Below are 14,521 nucleotides of genomic sequence, written 5' to 3' on the forward strand. Positions count from 1 at the left end.
TATATTTCTCATGGTGAATAGCACAATAACCAAATAATTAATCAATAATCATATTATCTCCATTCCTTGGAACTATTAGTAGCTGCTTCTCTACCTGTCTGGAAGAAGCACCTGGGAGAAATGATGTTTCTTCCGTAACAAAAATTTATTGGAAGTTATTGTAAGCCAGACATTGGAAGGAAGAGGGGAATAAAAAATGCAAAATTTAATCAAGTGGAGCAAACAAAGAAGTATTTTTAACATAGCTTCACCATATAAGTTAAGGACAAAGGATGCCCAAGAAGGAAAGTGTGACTCCCTAGGTCTTCAGAGGTGAACACACTCTACCAGGTGTAAAAGGAAGAAGTCATTCCGGGTGAAAGAATGCCAGGTGCAAAGGCAAGGAGGTGTAAGAGATATCAAGTGCTCTGGCAGGGGAAGGGAGATTTTGAGACACCATATAGGGGGAAGACATACTCTTGCAGACAATGGGGAATTTCAGTTTGCATCTGCTGTGATATGGTCCATGGTTTAAAATCATCACCTTGATGAAAGGCTGGACAAATAGTCACAAGGTTCCTACTTTGTGCCAGAAACTGGAGCCACAGAGATAATAGAGGTTATGCCAAACACTCCCTCTGGGAGGAGAGCTAGGTATTTTACTTGCTTCCAAGCAATACCTGAGTAGCTGCCCAACTTTGGGCAATGTGGCCCCTGACTCCAGCATCTGTGGTCTTGTATTTGGTCTTTTATGCCAAGTTTGCTGGTGTGGGTTCCTGCTTTTCTGCTTGACTCTACTGTTTTGTTTCTGTGGACTCTGGTGGTAACCATGGATCACTCATTTGTGTGTTCACAGCTCTGTTCCCTGGTTTCCTGCCTTTGCTGCCTGATCCCACTCTACCGATATCTTGTTTTGACCATCGGTGACCCTGTGAGCCACCTGACCATTCCTGGCATCATCTCTAAAAGTGGTGAGGCCTTATTCCAAGCCTCCACCCCTTACTCACTGTACATACTCCCAGAGTGAGTGTAGCAAGGATAAGGTCATGTTACGTGTTCACCAGATCTTATTTCACTCTCCTGGGTGCATAGGAAGACAAAATTTGACAGCCTCCCTGACAGTTAGTTTGAGTGCTGGTCAACATAAAAGGAATGGAAGCCATCCCAGACCTGGCCTTATACATATACAGATGCAGACCTTCTATTATTTTCCTAAACCACTCTACCAATGACCACAGACAGTGACTTAAAACAGCAGAATTCATTCTCTCACTTTAATGGAGAACAGAATCCAAAAGTACTAGGGAAGAATTCTTCCTTGCCTCTGGTAACTCTTGACATTCCTTGGCTTTGTGTGGCAATATCACTCCAAATTCTGCCTGTGTCTTCACAAGATCTTCTTCACCTGTGGGTCTACATCTAAATACCCCTCTCCTTTCTCTTGCGAAGATAACAGTTTTTGGATTTAGGGCTCACTTTAAACACAATATTAATTAGGACTCCTCTCAAGATCCTTAAGTAATGGTCCCTGGAAAGACCCTATTACCTAAATGGGTCGAATTCTGAGATTTGGGGTAGACAGGAATTGAGGACTTCAACCAACAATACCTCCCATGCAAACTCGGAGGTCGAGTGATCCAAGTGGTACAGTAACCAGATGTCAGAGCCCCAACACCTGCCCTCACTAGGCATGGAAGGTAAGCAAAAAACTAAGCCTTATGGTGTTAAGCCACTGAGATTTCAGGGTTAATTTGTGACAACACCACTCCAAGCCTCATACCCTCACTCTGCAATACAAGTACTGCTTATGGGCCCAGGGCTACCATGTAGTGTTTTCATTTGGGTTCAATTTTTGCTCAAAAGCCCTTTTAGGCTGCTTTTGCTGAATGTCCCAGGAATTTCTCCCAGAGCTTTGCTTGGCCTGGATATGGCTATTGGAAGGTTCCCATTTTCCCTGGGTAGTATCATTAGGCTTTTACTGATAACATCACTATTTTCTTTACTGGTCTCAGGGAAGAGTGCAGTGGCCAGTGTGAGTTAGCTCTTGCTTTTACTGGGGTAAGTGAAAGGCAGAAAGGGGGTTGAATATGAATGCTTCCAAACTAAATTCATCAAAAAATGAACCAAGAAAAACAGTAGCTAGTGTCCCTTTCTTACAGAACTGGACAGAGCACAGACTTTAAAAGTCATGCTGATTTGGATTAAAATTTCCCAGCTCTGCTTTAAACTTCACTTTTTATCACAGAACCCTAGTTCTCTCATCTTTTTTAGAAAGGGAGGAAGGGATGGACACTACCTTTTCCACAGGGTGACTATGGGGATTAACTGATACTAAATACTTGTCTAGCTGAGCGCATTGATCCCAGTGGTTTGGGATAAATGTAAATGTCCTTTGTTCCTACAGACAGACCAAGTTATTCCCACTAGGAAATTCTTCCCTTTGGGTGCCAGGTGATAGCTAAGTTGGTATGAAACCATGCTTTTCAGCATTAGTTTCAAAAACCCTCAAGCATGTTCTGCTTTTTGTCTAGTTCATCTTTTTAGATACTATGCATCTGCTGCCTGGAAATGTCTTACTAAACAGTGAACATTCTGATTCATCTCTAACCATCTGAGTTTGGCCTTTAAACACGTCATTAGAGTTCATTTTGAGCCTCCGATTAGACTGAAAGCTCTCCAAAGGCAGGAACTGTGTCAAACCTCACTTCTGGAAACCCCACAGCAGTCAGCACAATGCCAAACTGACCACAGCTGCCTGCCCTGTACTCCCTGTGATTGCTACAGAGAAAGTGACTAAGACAGGAGTTGGCCTCCCCAATAAGCATGTTCACAAACTAATGGACTGTTAACTGCCCAACCCACAGAGCACAGGGAAAACAGCAGAAGTTGAAACACTTAAAAAAGGATGAAAAGGAGGTAGGATTCATCTCTTCTCTGGGGATTTCATGGATCTCTCTATAAATAAATCAACTAATGGTCTGTTTATCACCTTGCTCTCAGCTGGATCAGCAAAATTTATACTTGTAGTTGTATCAAAGCATTATAATAAATTATATGCAAATTGGTTGCACAGTATATGCTATGTATGTTAACATATAAATTGACAATACATATTTAACATCTACTTTGCACTAGGCACTCTTTTATATGTTTTGCCTATATATTAACTCAGTTTGTCTTCAAAACTCCATAACATAGATGCTATTGTCATCATTGTCTAAAATAAGGAAAATGAAACCCAGAGAGATGCATTTTCCTCAAATCAAAAACAAGTAAGTAGCAAGGCCAGAAGTCAGATTCTGGCAGTGCTCTCAGTCACAAGAACACATTGCCTCTTAAAGTGGGAGAGGGAAGTTAGATGGGGTAAGCAGAAAGCTGAGCCCCCAACCAGGATGCTACCTGGCAGAGGGAACTAACATATTAAATGGAAAAGAGACAGCCCTTCAACACAAGAAGCAAGTTTTAGGGACAGGAGCTGATCTGGAAGCCATAGATACACAGGAACAACCCCATGTAAGACAAGATTGGTGACAACCCATCTTAATGGTAACAGGAGCAAGATGAAAGCAACCCTCTAAACAAATACATTTGGTCTGATATGGCACTAACCCATGATTAAGGTCCTAAATAGTAGCAGCATCTCAGGGCTCAGGAACACACAAGTCCAACAGATTGAGGACAAAGGATATAAAAGGGGCTGGTTCCAGAAAGCCTTGATGAGCCGTGGTGTCAACATCTTTAATGCACAAACTGCTAGCAGCAAGAGGGGGCCAGCTTTCCCACAAGCCTTGCAAAGCCCAACAACACATACCCTGTGCTTGTTTACCATTACTGAATAAATCATTTCAGTTTCCTCCAGCTTTGGCCCCGCTCCATCATAAACAGAGAATAAACCGGGGCTCCCCACTCGAGGTTGTCATCAAAACAGAGACGGCAATGGCGTTTTCTCACAGGCGCTGGCCCTCGGAGGCAATGTCCCCTCCTCCCTCCTTAACCATATTGGAATGAGCAATATCTGACGGTTGATTCTTTCATCTCTGCAGCTTTGAAAACCTCAAACGTCATATCAGATCTATAGCAAAAAGCAGGGTTGACAGCACGGCCATAATTAAAGACAATCATCAATAAGCTGCCATGTTAAACAATGCCACGTGATAGCTGCTCCAAAACCAACTGTTTACCTTTCAGGCATTTCTATGGAAAGGTTTAAACAGGTGCAGTTTGAATTGTTTTCATAAAGACAAACTTTTCTTCTAAGACAGAGTCTAATGTACAGCATGCTACTCCCCTGCTAATAGTGTCTAGTTGATTTACTCAGGGGAAATAATCTCTGGCAACTGATAAGAATATGAATCCCAAAATAGCCATCTCTGGTGACTGATAAGAATATCAAGCCCAAAATAGCACTGAAAATATTGCAGGAACATTGCCAAAGATGAATTGGGAAGCAACCCAAAAATTTCAATCTTAAGTCCTTTCTGGTCCGTGAACCTCAGTTTCCACAATTTAAAATAAGAAGGTTGCATTACAAACTTATGTGGGCCTAAGAATCCCTTCCCTTCCCCAATACAAGTACAATAAAACAGGAAAACTCAGGAGTGTTTTGGACTGGATCAGTGCCTCTCTTGCCCCACTATGTCTCCCAAAGTTTTCTAGAACTTATGAGAACCGCTGAACTGAATCATTTCTGTGAGTTCTTTCCAGAAGCAATATTCTCTGATTCTCAAGAAAATTTTTAAAAATGTATGAAACACTTATTCCATCTTTGATCCACAATGTTTTTCTCATCATTCAGCATTAAAATAACACTGAATGAATATGGTCCTGAGTAGATGAATGATAAGGAAGTTTTAAATAGCTGCTTCCCTTCTCCTATAGTAGTGTTAGCTATATCAATAACAAAGGGGGGAAAGCAACATTAAAACAAATTATAAGTCTCTGAGTTACAGGTGGGTATTCACAGCTGGCTCAGTGTCCCAGTTCAACAAGGTCTGAGGTGTACAGAAGGAATGTGCTCCCTCCTCTCCTCTTTCTGCCTTGGAATCTATGTCAGCTTCCTAGAGCCTGTACTTACCCTGTTTCCAGCTCTACCTGTATGCTGGAGCCCTCCAAAGTCTTCTAGAGTTCTTGAAAAGTGAGCCCACTCAAAGGCAATCAGGAACTCTGCTTTGAGAATGTCACAGGAATCAGGGTGGGAACAGCAGACTGTTTTGTGGTGCCACCAAGAGATCCCTTTGGAGCCACCCCAACATCCTTCAGTGAAATTTGAGGTTTCCCCATGTACAACGGCTACTTTTCACTCCATGTGTACAAATCATACATGGTGGGAGGGCCTGGACCAGGATCATACTGGTTGTTCTTTAAGGCTCCACATGAGAAACTATGACTCATGGTGACTGCAGGGGAATTCCCTAATACCTGAGGATGCAAGGCTATTAGAGTGAGAGTAAAGTATTGTCACTCATTTCTTGGCAGACTGTAGATATTAAAATTTAGAACAAGAAGAAAAATCTCTGGGCTTATACAGGGCAGACCAAAAGAATTGCAAATGCTAAATCTAACCTTTTTCTAAAAAACAAATATGGAGAAATGGAGAATCTTGGATTGGACAGACTTCATCTCCTTGCTAGCCTCCTCTGTGAGAGTTCTATAAATCTCCAAAGAAGAATTCCAAACCACAGAGCATCTCACTTCTGTGAAGGGGAAGCTGATGTCCAGCTATTGATAGATCCAAATGACTAGTGCAAAGCCAAATGAAGGTAGATAAAATTTCTAGACTGAGGCTGGGCAGTAAGGCCCTTCCCCACACTGACCTCACTCCTGAGAGCCTTGTCTCCTTCCACCTTAAAAAGCTTCATTTTCAAAACAATGACCCTTTATAGAGAGCTTTCATCCCAGGTTAAGTTCTAAAAAAAAAATCCAAGAGCTAATATGCCTGTGGTAGAGAAAGCTTTCCTCAAGAATCTGAGAAAACTGCCTTGGGTAGTTTGTATTTAGTGGTAACATGTTCTCCTTTTACTTGTCATATTGTCTTACTGTTTTCCGAACAAAATCAGATATAAATAAAGCAAAAAAAAAAGTGTCTCAGATAGGCTACCGATCACTAATTTTTTGCATTGAGAAACCCCACAGTTTTCCAAGCATGGTTATGTTATGATAATATGCTTTGTCATAAACGTACTATATCCTTCTGCTTGTCTATAAAACAGTCTGCTCCTCATCTTTCTAAACTTGGCCTGGATACAGAACTTTTAACTTAAAATATCTAACAATATGTCACATCCACCAGAAGATACATGACAGCTATTTCTAAGATACATAATATTATTAATTGTTTTTGAATGTAATTGAACTGTTATGAATCTAAAAAGTATAAAAATGACATTTAACCATCAACAGATTTTGAAACATTATATACACAAAAGAAGAAACACTAACAAGTCCAACAGTACTTATAACTTCAAAATTATACCCTTTGAAGCCAAAGTGACATTAAGAGAAACAGAAAGAATGTAAGAACTTAAAAATAAAATTGTAACACTTGAAAATATTAAACTTACTTTCTGATAAAAATTAAGTGTGAGCTAAATTATTTTTTATGTTCAGGCAGCTGTCAAACAATATGCCATCTCCTTAAACTATTTAAAGAGTTATGGCTGCAGAGCGTGGAGTGCCTCTGCAAGATACAAACAAAGCTGAGTGGAAAAGCAAGCAGGTTCACTTCAATGCTCTGATTCACTTAGCAAGCACCTACTATGAGATCAAACTATATTATATATTGTGGAAGATTTACAAAGCTGATACAATCTAAGTCTTGATAAGATATATTAAAACAGAAAAGGAAAACAAAATGGAGTCATCTGAGCCTGGGTAAAACCAGAACAGAGTTGGAAGATTGCTGAAGGTGGACCCCAGGGGTTCAAGCACCCCCAGCATGCTCAGGATGCCCACACACACATCACCTCCAGCAAGAAACTATAACAAAACCAGCGTGCCCCACACTACCTGAGATCTTCACTCAACCAATCACTGTGTGACTAACTCCACTTAATTTCCATATCTTTGGACCTTTGTATATACAAGCCCCACCCCATTTCTGGGTAACTCAAAAACTTGGTTCAAGGGCTGCTGGGATTTGTGTCTACAGAACTGCAAACCTAAAGTCCCAAATTAATACCTTTTCTTTGTTCTTGCTCGACCAGTATCCAGGTCCTTCCTCAATAGCCTTAAAGGAGGTTATAAACTTACTTTTACATTTTGAAATGACACAAAACTACCTTTGATTAAATACCCAAACGAAAATTCTGATATATAGAGTAGAGCAGGAAGAACTCAATGTGAGCCACGGTGGTTGGAGGATCCATGTCAGAGCTACAATTCTAGCTGTATTTTGAACACTGAGTCAGATTTAGAAAGATATAAAGGCCAGAGGGTATTTACAACAGAAGAGGTTTCCAATAATGGCCTACAAGTTGAGAAAATATAAGTTGTCAGGGGGAGGGTAAACTGAAAGGCAGGGCCCAGCCAAAGGCCTGGACCTCAGGTCACCCACATCTCAAAGGCTTGGAAAATATTCATTAGACCCCATGTCCCCAGCTGTTTCTCATGATCATTTTATAAGGACCCACCTGACTGGGAATTCTGGGGCTCCTAGCTTTCCCCTCTCATGAAGTGTGCTATGCTGGACACAAACAGGAGGAAACACACTGGGTTCATTTTCATACTAGTCAAAAACTTCCTTCCCCCAGGCTCCAAGGACTGTGCTCTTATTAAGAACGGATCAAATTAACCAGAACTGGAAGTGGTCACTATTTCAACCATTTAAGATATTACAGCCTTTCTGTTGCAGTCTCTGCACCAACCTGACCTCAGTGGTTCTCAGCCAGGGGACATTTAGCAATATCTGGAGGTATTATTGTTTTGTCACAAAGGAGAGGAGGATGTGTACTGGTACCTAGAGGGCACAGGCCAGGGATCTTGCTAAATATCCCACAACACACAGAAATGTGCCCCCATGACAAAGAATTTTCCAAACCAAAATGTTAATCAAGTCAAGGTTGAGATGGAATGAATATAAACATTCATACCATTTTCTGAACAAATTTATTTTAAGAAAATGGAGAATTTTCCTATTTGACTCACACCCGCTGAATTCCAGAAGGCTTGTTCCCAACTCCAAGGTGGTTTCCAGGACAAAGCTGCCTGATCCATGTACCTCTGATAAAACCCCCACCCTCACTCCTACCCTGTAAGAGGAGTGCACAGAGGGAAAGGAGTTCCAGCTACAAAATCTGTCATCCTCTCAGGCAAATGATAGACTCACAGTGAAACCCAACTAGAAAAGAGAGGATTTGGAAAGTCCAAACATGTTGCCCTTACAAAGCTAGACATACCATGTCTTTAAATTTTAATAGGGTGGAAACTCAGTATCTAAAAACTTGGTAGTTGAGTATTTCATATTTTCAGTTTGCAAAGGAACAAAAGTTATCATAACGAAGAGATTCATTAATGAAATAACCATTCACAAAACTGGCTCCCACTCAAACATGCCTTTGAAGCAGCATCCCTCTCTGACACTAACATGCCCAGTTTAAGCCTATCTGATTGCAAAATGCTATATAATCCCCCAATGCGATCAACTGCAAGATGAAACAGAAACTTTAGCCAAAGATGAGGGGTTTCATAACTCAACCAAAGTGATGTTAGAAAAAATGTTCTAATTACACTCAAAAGTGACTGCTTTTGCATCCCTAGACCCATTGAAACAAAAGAATATGAAGAGGATAGTAAATCATGAGACTGACTTAAATATTAAAGAGGCTTTTCTAGACTAGATGAAACCCTAATTTTGCAATGATAACTTTATAATTGTACAATAAAAACAAACACAAAGATATATGGCACCAGCATGTAATTTCATCAGGAAAAATATATAGGAAAAACTGAATAGTTGAATTTTGTTGGTTCTAAATACTAGACCACAGATACAATTACAACTGACAATGTTTTGAAATATGAAATTAATTTTGAGTTTCAGCCCCCAAGTTTAAACCCCAATTTTTTCCCCATATTTACTATTACATTTTGCTTTCCATTTAAGTTGATTCACCTTAGGTGATCCTTCTCCTTACTAATTTCATATCATTAACCTCCTCCTGAGGCTCCTGACTACCTCAAACAAAAGCAGAACTATTGTGAGATGAGCCAAATACCTTTCCCAGTTCTACCTCCTGCCAAACTTGCCTTTCCAACACCTGGTGATATGTCATAGAAGTTCCAAACAGCCTCACCCACCTCTGACAACCACAACTGACTTCCAAAAAGTACAGAGCAGAAAATTCAAAATAGGGAAAAAAGATCCTCCGAAGTCCATACACAAATCCTAACACTCACAGAATAAAATTTCAACTCCAAACCAGAGCCCACCAGACTCTAGGCAATCAGGCCCATGTCTTTCCCCTTCAACTTCCATCTACAACCTCTTTCAGCCTCTTTACCCATTTTAACCAGCCACATAGATGTCTCTGGATTCGAAATCTGCAAGATCTTTTCACACCTTATAGCTTTATGTATTCTGCTCCATCTATCTAGAATGTTCTTCTCCAGTTCTTTATGTTCTGATCCATAAATCTCAGCATACATCCCCCTCAACTACTTATAATGATTAACCCAAAATAAATACATGTATTTTTTAGTCAAGTATAGAAAATAGAAATTCTTCACAAAGTGGAATTATGGCTATCACAGATGTCTTTTTCTTATCAGCCTGCATCAATACTCTACATAGTAGGTGTTGAAAAAAATTGATAAATGGATGAATAAATGAATGGGTGGGTAGAAGGATAGGTAGATGGATGGATGTTCATTTGCGTGGGAGAGTCAGTCTATATCTGTAGTCAATAGCCATTATTCCCTAAGGCCATTTTCCAAGCAATTGTTTCTCTCTCTTGGATCATTTGAGATTGAATCAGTGAATCCAAAGCTAGGCAGGATAGAGCCTGATTAAGGTCACTGCACCAACCCCAAGGGATGGTTCCCTATCATCCATTTTCTCATGCTTTGTGTCAAATCATGCTCCCACCCCTCCAGTGGCAAGGCTTCTCTTACCTCCCCATGGACATGTCTACACACTCTTCCCATTATGAAATTTGTCCTGACTTTCCCAGCTTAAATTCCTCTCTGCTTAACTTCATACCATTACTCACAGCTATCTCCCTCTGGACTATAGCAAATGACAACTGCGTGGAACTCACTTTCTCCTTCTGGAGGGCTTCCCACGACTTCCCAATCCCATGCCCTACTCCTTGATGAAATAGTATGGCATGATGCCCATGCAAGAAGTATACACAAATGTTCTGAATCAAAACTCAGTCACCACCAGCCTCACTACACCCACCCATCTCCCTTGTTCATCCTTTATACCTCTCCCTTCCTCTCCTCCCCCAGCCACCATAAGGCCAATCTGGTTATATTTTCCCACTAAGCAATTCTTTCAAAATATAGTCCCATACTTGAATGTAAACAGCAAGTTTCTGGAAGACTACACAAGACATTATTAGCAACAGTGGCTTCTGGGGAAGGGAAGGTTATGGGTGAGAAGACATTTTTTTTTGCTAGAACCTTTTTTTGTGCCTTTTTTTTTTTAACTATCTTCACATACAACTACTTTTTAAATTATGATAAGATACATATAGCAGAATTTACTCTTAACCATGGTTAACTGTACAGTTCTGGTATTAAGTACATTCACATTACTGTGCAACCACCACCACCAGATGGACAACTTTTCCCACTGAAGTTTTTTTTAATTAAATGTTTAAAAGTGAAGTTCTTGACCAAGTAGCTACAGAAGACAAAGGCTAGGACAGGAATGAGGAAGTTACACCTAGCGTGAGCAATCAAAGATATATCAACAAAGCTTAGTCATTTCTGATAGATTGAAATTTTTAAAATACAGGGTGACAGATAATCTATAAATATATGTGGAGAAAAGGAATTAAATACAAAAAAATTAAATTATGACCTTCCACCGCCCCACATACGTATAATACTGATGAACCAAAATAAGTATGTATGTTTTCAGTGAAATATAGAGAACAGACATCTTAACAAAACAGAATTATGGCTATCACAACAGTTTGTGAAAAAAATCATTAGCTTTATTACTCCAAAAGTAGTCTGAATAGGAGTTTTCCAGCTGTTAAATCTGATCATCAGAACACTGTCAATTTTCTCTGCCACATAGTCTTATTTTGCAGTGGGGAACTTGTTATTAAGAGATTCTCACTTCTTAATAATTCTCAGATTTGGAAGGTTTTTCTTGTAACTAACAATCCAAGTGTGGTCTCATACTTAGTTCCTTTTATGTAATTTTATAATGTGCTGGAAGTAGCAAAGAGAGCCACGTATGAGGATGGTGACATGTGTGTCTCTAGTAGCTGGACTCAAAGTTAAATTTCCCCAATCTGACAGCATGGGGGCCGAAACAAACCTCTGACTGCAATTTCTGCAATCAAAACACTACCTCAAATCCCACATGTTTCATAGGACATGCATGCTTTGCCCATGCCTGATGGGATCCAGCTTCCAGAGTCTGAATTCTCCTTGCAGTAAGTATGCTTTCAACACTGATAACTTAGTTCTGAATTGCAGGCACTCTCTGACTCAAGAAAGTCTAAATATCTGGAAAAGTGGGTTTTTAAGAGATCAGTTGTGTTTAGTAATTAAAAAAAAAAAAACCCTAAAGTATTTTTTAACTTGCAACTCACAAAGATCCTTGTATATTTATTCCAGTCCTCTCTCTGTCACTGTCTCCCTCCTTCCCACACACAGTCACATTGTACTATCACACAGTTCACAGTTGCTTTACATACTGTGGAAGCCCAAAATGTCCCACTGTTATCAACCGAGCACTCTGACATGTCCTTTTCCAGGTTGAGCAAGGTTAATTTAATATAACAGAAGCCGGGACTGAGGGACCACAGTTAGAAATCAGGAACAAAGGAGAAAAATATCTATGTGTCTGACTAGCTTGAGACTTTGGAAACAGTATGTGAATGGAAATGAAAAATAATGGTGTGACATAAGGAATAAAATGCTAGACTAAGATCTGGGAAAGGTACATTCAAATTCCAACTTCAGTATTTTCTAGCTGTGTATCTTTTAAATTAAGCTGCAACTAGATAGTTACCTATAAAATGAGGTGATTCTTACTCATTTGATATGCAAGGCTCTTATGAAAATAAAGATAATGCACAACAGAGAAATTATTAAGGGTATTTGTACAGTAATTTATTCCTTTTTCTGTCCTGTAGAGGACCACACCTATAAAGTCCATCCATAGGGGAAATGGGCTACCCAATAAAGAACCAAAATCAGCCTCTGGGGTTTGTGAGATGCCAGCACCAGGGTCATTGATGCTGTGTTAGATTGCAGCTGCAACAAACTACCACAAATTTAGTGACTTAAAAGCACAGAAATGTATTTTCCCACAGTTCCAGAGGGTAAAGTTGTAAAGTCAGCATTGCTAGGTCACAATCAAGATGTCAGCCAAGAATCTGGTCCTTGCCTCTTTCAGCTCCTGATACAATCCTTGGCTGTGTGTGCATCACTCCATTCTCCAAGGCCAGCCTCTCTACATCTATTATGTCTTCACTGTAAATGTGGTGAGTATTGCCTCATTTGCCTCTTCCACTGTGTGAGGGTCCTCCCTAACTCCCTCATAAGGATATATGTTATTAAATTGTGGACCAACCCAAACCATCCAGGATCATTCCCCCCCCCCACCATGTCAAGGACAATAATATAATCACATATGCAAAGGCCCTGCCATATAGTTAACATTTTGCAGGATCCAGGGATTAGGACCTTATATCATCAGGGGAACCATTTTTAAATCTGCCATTGGTACCAAAGACGCAAAGTACAAACATATCAGTCAAAAAGCTATTCAAAAAACTTTCAAAAACTCAAATCACACCTTGAAGTAGAACTCACATTAAGTTTTTGGCCTACTTTTCACTGGGTTATGAATGAATGATACCAGTCTTCCTGGCAGCACTATAACAGCCATTAAATGGTCATGAAGGTGAGCCTCTGAGAGGCAGACCAGAGCCGTGCACAGGCAGGAGAAAGTCATCTGAATCCCAGGGAGGGGCTTGGAAGGATGAAGCAGAAAAGCTCTTCTCCCATTTTCCACCTAAGCCTGGAGTCATTCTTTGCACCAACCACAAGGAAATTGACAAGTTCTGTTCACCAAACGTCATCCTGCTAGTTCATTCTTCCACGCCTCTCAACCAATGCTAATGAAGCTGTACTAACGGATAAGTCAATTTACTTACTTAAGCTGTACTTAACAGTTAAGTCAATTTAATGCAGCAAATGTCTATAAAGGACCTACTATGTGTCAGATATCCTGGTGAACATGACAAGACCTAGTCCTGCACAAAACTCTCTCAGTAAAAGTTGGTAATGTTTCCAAGAAACTGGCCCATATCCTCTGAGGTAGACACTCAGCCCTCCAAACTATCTATCCTGCTAAATATTGGTGCAGAAGCCCAAGGCACTCAGACAAACCCCATACTTGAAGGGGGGAACATCTGTCAGGCCAGGTCAAGTACTGGGGCCACCATGCTCCACTCCCTCCTCACCTTGTCAACCTCACATAACAGATTCTGAGAACTCCTCCTGTCTATCCGATTACACACTCCACGCTTCCCACAGGAGGGCTACATGATGAAGTGGCATTCAATCTTCTCTGCTGGGTGATGTCAGAATCAGCAGTATCACCACACAGAGTGGGCACCCCAGTGGCTGGAGGGGGAGCATTTCTGAGCAAGTGAAGAATGGGCAGGCAGAGGGAGAAGAGGAGAGAAGAAGACGGCTCCTTTTCATTCTGCACGTGAGTGTCTCTGAGTCCCATAAATTCCTCTGCCCTGTATATTTCACTCAGCTGTCTAAATGAGGTTTGCTCATATAGCCACCACTGTGCAGAATCAATCATGCCCTTCTGCACAGAATGTTAATTGTGTGCCTCTCAAAAAAAAGGGGGAGAAAGGAAAAGAAAAATGGAAGCATACTGCAGAGGCCTTAGAAAAAACTCAAAACCATTTTTGGGGGGATTTACAATACTTTTTTTAAATTGCCATGTGAAGTAAATAATCACAAACCCAGGCATGATCCAGCTGCAATCCAGGTGCCGTTTTCAAGGCTGAGGAGAGAAATATTAAGAAACCTCTTCGCACTTCCATCAATTGTTCCACTGAACACTTCCAGAGTCAGCTGCTGGGCTGCCCAAATCAAGCAGCTCTGAGCACTCCCAGCAATGGGTGTCCTCGGTTAACTCCACACAAAACAGCCACTCGAATTAACCTGAGCTGCGGAGCTCCCTTTGTATCCAGCAGAGGTTGACTCATCTCAGAGGTAGGAAAGAAAAGGAAAAACAACTAACCACTCCTCTTCCCTGTCCTTAAACCCAAATGCAGTAAACACGTAAGACTGGCTACTAAAAACATAAAATTAAGTGGCGGAGTGACAGCTGAAA

General features: G+C 40.6%; 1 protein-coding gene and 1 long non-coding RNA gene across 4 annotated transcripts in view; one reads left to right on the top strand and one right to left on the bottom strand.

Annotated features, from left to right (window-relative positions):
• LRMDA (leucine rich melanocyte differentiation associated) overlaps positions 1-14,521 on the bottom strand; it is a 975,008-nt gene that overhangs the window by 666,289 nt on the left and 294,198 nt on the right. The gene's annotated exons all lie outside the window — the stretch shown is intronic.
• LOC119233995 (uncharacterized) lies at positions 1,364-14,087 on the top strand. Of its 2 annotated transcripts, XR_008550026.1 has the most exons (4): positions 1,364-1,676; positions 11,452-11,588; positions 12,557-12,644; positions 13,702-14,087. It is a non-coding gene; the product is annotated as an uncharacterized LOC119233995 (long non-coding RNA). The 2 variants fall into 2 exon arrangements; XR_005122513.2 differs by lacking the exon at positions 11,452-11,588.

The sequence above is a fragment of the Talpa occidentalis genome, unplaced genomic scaffold (genome assembly GCF_014898055.3).
Source record: "Talpa occidentalis isolate TD23 unplaced genomic scaffold, MPIMG_talOcc4v2.1 talOcc4.8, whole genome shotgun sequence".
NCBI classification, from domain to species: domain Eukaryota; kingdom Metazoa; phylum Chordata; class Mammalia; order Eulipotyphla; family Talpidae; genus Talpa; species Talpa occidentalis.